This window comes from Callorhinus ursinus, unplaced genomic scaffold (genome assembly GCF_003265705.2).
Source record: "Callorhinus ursinus isolate GAN/ISIS: 27379988/994484 unplaced genomic scaffold, GSC_fseal_2.0 scaffold12, whole genome shotgun sequence".
Taxonomy (NCBI): Eukaryota; Metazoa; Chordata; class Mammalia; order Carnivora; family Otariidae; genus Callorhinus; species Callorhinus ursinus.
This window is the reverse complement of record NW_027397074.1, coordinates 46,060,408-46,064,758: the sequence shown is the minus strand read 5'-3', so window position 1 is coordinate 46,064,758 and position 4,351 is coordinate 46,060,408. Positions and strand designations below refer to the sequence as shown.

General features: G+C 51.0%; 1 long non-coding RNA gene across 1 annotated transcript; it reads right to left on the bottom strand.

Moving 5' to 3' along the window:
* Positions 1 to 364: 364 nt before the first annotated feature.
* LOC141373883 (uncharacterized) lies at positions 365 to 3,933 on the bottom strand. Its single transcript, XR_012380274.1, has 2 exons — positions 2,017 to 3,933; positions 365 to 1,898 (listed from the first exon to the last, which is right to left on the bottom strand). It is a non-coding gene; the product is annotated as an uncharacterized lncRNA (long non-coding RNA).
* Between the last annotated feature and the right edge of the window lie 418 nt (positions 3,934 to 4,351).

Genomic DNA, 4,351 nt, shown 5'->3' with positions numbered 1-4,351 from the left:
CTCGAGGGGTGTGGAGCAGAGGCACCTCCTCAGGTCTGCAAGAAGCCAACAGGAGAGAGGAGGAAAGGAAGGCAGGAAACAAAAAGATCCAGGTATCAGCGGACCAGGAAATGCCCGCGTGTTCGGAAGCCACGAGTGCTTATTCCCAGGCGGCCAGCTGAGACTAAGGAGCCGTGTAACGCCGTGTGACATGTGACCGCGGGAGAAGCTGCCTCCCAAGCCAGCTGGGGTCAGTGACCTGAGCCCGCGAGCCACGGACCCAGCTCCACCCTCCCCTCCACCTTCACCTCCCCTCCCGGTGCCTGGCTCCCGCAGGAATGCCCAGCTGAGAGAGAACAATACGCGAAAATAGAGGGGGCTGGAGTTTTTATCAAATGTCTCATTTATTATGCATTTCTCACTGAGAAAAAAATTCCCACTGACCAAAAAAAACAAAAACAAAAAACCCACCACAGTACCTCCTGTGTCATCTATCCAAGCAACCTCCCTGATTTGGGGAGGGAGAGGAAGGGGGCCTGGCCTCCACCACCCTCCCAGCAGGCCGTTCGGCAGCCACTGCCCGGAATCCAGCAGGTGCCCGGGCCACTCTGCTGACCTGCACAGTGCCCTCGTATTGTTCAAACACTCAAGCTCCATTTAAGGGAGGTTTCCTTGGAGTTCAAACAAGGAACAAAAAGTTGTGAGTTGTAGCCTGCACAATCCAGAAGACCCTGCGGCAAGTTCCTCAGGCAACTCAGACCTTACTGATTCCGACTTTATGGGCTTTGCCTCACCACCCCCCCCCCGGCACGCACACGCACACCAAAGTGATACTCAAAATTGGTAACACTTTGCCTGACACCATCCTCCTCAGCCGGCACTTTACTCTTAGGTGATTAAAATTAAGTTTCTTGGTATTATAGGTTTAGTGTGTTGGGGTTTTCTGTTTGAGTTTCTTAAAGACATAAGTCACTTATAACTATTTATATCAAATGAAAAACATAAGGTAAGTTTAAAAATAAAGCTTGTGTTAAATGAGGTACCAGGGACATATTGGCCATTTTTAGAATGTTCAAGATTGCTATGAATGGTAGGGCTCCCATCCTTGAGAACTTTTGCATCTTTATGAATTCTTTGGGTTTGTTTTTGGGGGAGTTGGACTCATTTATTGAATTCTTTGAGAGTCTCTCTCTCTCTCCCCCCCCTTCCTCCCTCCATCCGTTTTATTTTTCTCCCCAAAGACAATACTTTTCTCCTTCCAAATTATAGATCTATTTGCTTACTCAGTAACATAGAAAAATGTGTGCCGGTTCCCCCTTCATGAACACAAGTCAGACCAGGCTTTTCGAGCTAATATTCTGCATGGGGACAGGCTGGCTCTAGGCAAACCAAGTACAGCAGCTGGCCGTGACATCTCTCAGTAGCAACATGACTGTGGGCAGAAGACATTCCTCCAGCCCTTGGCTACGTTGTGAGATGGATCGTGGGCTAGGCTGCAAGGACTGGCGGAGTGCTGTGTACTTACACAAGGTCGAGCCGTGCCTCTCCTGTGAGTGAGAATTGCTGCGAAGGTTCTCGGGGCAGATCAGAGGACGACTCCAAATATAGTAGCATTACAGGACTGAGTTCTCTCTCTCTCTCTCTCTCTCTCTCTCTCTCTCTCTCTCTCACACACACACACACACACACACACACATACACACAGATACACTTTTTAACTGAGACCTTGGACCTATATATGTAAGAATTGCAAGGTTTCTTTCCCAACTAGAGGTGATATGCAAAGTAGATTACAGCCACGGGTGGCAATCCTCCAATACTCCCCTGGGGTCTTCAGTGCAGAATAAGATCCTTGAGGCCTTCTGCTGATGACAGACTCAGCCTTTTAAGTGCTGGATAATGGAGAGGTCCACGGGAGACTAGAGATGAGAGAAGGACCAGAGTAGTCAGGGAGGCCAGCCGTGGGGAGGGGTACTTGAGGAGCTCAGAACAGATGAAAGTATTTTCATATTTAAGAAGTGCCGAGGCGCTACTGACCCATACGGCTGAAGATCAGTTGTGTCCTCACCTCGTTCCCCATCAATACACTGGAAAGAACAGAAAAATGAGTAGAATCCTATACGCAGAGAATGTGATTTTAGTGGAATGAAGTAGAGTCACCTGAGCATAACGAGCTCATTAGCATTTCTGGAGACAGTTCACCAGTGGCTCTCTGAACACTGGGACCCAAGGTGTTGGTGGGAGCAAGCTGTGACTTGAGGGCTGGGGATGATGGCCCCACAGGCAAAAGTCTCACTTGCATCATCTCTAGCCTTTTCCTAACTCCAGAATTGCCCACTTTTCAGCACTGAGGGAAGGACAGTAAACATCACTGCCTGTGGGTCCCCTAAGAATTGCCCCACCCTGGCCCCCAGCTCACAGCAAATTCCATTCATCGTCTTCATTGTATTCTAAACCTAAAGAAAACAAGGTGTCATGCCCAGCAGCTCGTCCATAAAACATTAATCACTATCCCCCCCTCTTTGAGAGGCTCCCGACCGGTGAAGGTGTGACCTGCAGGAGTGATGGAAAAATCCTAATGGGTCAGCACGTGGCTGGGCCACATCAAGGACAGGGGCCCCTGTTCCTCCAGTGCTTTTCCAGACCAGCTCCCGGCTTTGGTTTGCAGGATGCTGAGGACGAGCCTGGGAACCCCCAAAGAGAGAGAACCCTCCCTGCATCTACCAATTCCCCAAAAGGCACCGTGGTCCTTGGAGCCAAGTGGCAAATGGCTGCCTTGAGACATCCACACCCTTTCATTTGGGTCCCCTTCGAGCCCACGTGAGCTATTGAGATGGATACTGACACTGGGATCAAAGCCAGAGTTACAGGCCACCAGCCCCATTGAGGCTTCATGGCACGTATGTCCGACCACTTGCTACTGACCCCAAACCAGGGTAGCGTCAAAGATCAGTTCTTCTCCCTTGGACTGCTCAGCACCCCTCCAGGGTCTGGGAAGAGGAATCCCTTTGATCCTGGAGGAAAAAGGGAATTATCAAAAGAGAACTATGGGTCTACAAGGATCCCAGATTCCTGGATACTTAGAAACCCAGAACAGATTGACCCCGTCATATATATATATATAGAGAGAGAGAGAGAGAGTGTGTGTGTGTGTGTGTAAAGGCAACCTCAGGTTGATCTGAGCATTCATCACAGACCTCTGGAAGACATTCCCTCCAAAGGGCTTTGGAAAATCATGCAATCTGGGCCAGGGATCCTTGGTCTCAGAATCAGTGGGGCAATTGTGGAACCACAATGTCTTGCTCTTGTGAATCTAATGAAGGGACAAATATTCTAGGATTCAATGGCTACTAGATTAGATTCTGCTTCCTCCTCGGCCAAGTGCAGAGGGCACAGCCTTCCAGGCCCACTGAGCCACCTCCAAGTCTCCGTTGGACCATGAGGGAGACCCAGTAGGCACCCAGCTGAAGGGGTGTGATAGATGCTCCCCACCAAAGCACTTCACGTGTGTAGTCATCTGAATGCTCTGCAGCCAGGGGACAAAGGCTGAGTCATGGAATCTTCCAGGAAATTTACTCTCTCCGTTAAAGTTTGATGAAGAAAACAGAAGGGCTCCGGTTGCTCTACCAGCCTCGCTCCAGTTCCAGTATTTCCCCCCAAACCTTTTCTCTGTGCTGGGCTGGACAAAACACGAGCAGAGCAGAGAAGGGCTGACCCTTGAGAGTGCCTGAAGCACTGAAGCCATGGACCGGAAGATGAGAGGATGTCTGGGGAAGCCTCACCCCGAAATTTTTGTCCCCAGGCCTGAAAGGGCATCTGAGGCTCCTTCATCGTGCATCATTTTCCCTCAGGGTGCAGCACTGCCCTTCCCCTTCCCATATACTCTGGTGGGAGGGGGCAACCTATGGCTAAGCAGGTTTATCAGACATTTTCCTCCAGAGAGAGGGGCAGTCAGGCCTAGAGAGCTCCGGGGAGGCTGGGGTGGGGCCAATGCCAGGGGAGCGGCCCTGGGTCCAGTGGTGCCCATGTGTCTGAAGCAGACACCAAGTCCAGCTGGCCCCAGAACGGGATGCACTTCTCCTGGAGCTGGAGTCCCTTCAGCCTGCCATTCTCCTTCCTGTTCCTGCCTCTCAACACCCCACAGGCAGAGGAAGACAGGCTGCCTGGCTGGCCCAGAGCTAAACTTCATGGAGGTCATGAGAAAACAGGCTAGCACCACATCGTGGGAGGAGCCCAATCCTTGAAGCCAGGCAGAGCAGGTTCAAATCTCAATTCTGCCACCAGCCTGCTCTGTGACCTTGGGCCAGTCATTTTGTCTTCAGGGGCCTCAGTGTCCACTGTAAATGGGGGCAGTCATCTCTTCCTTCCAAGA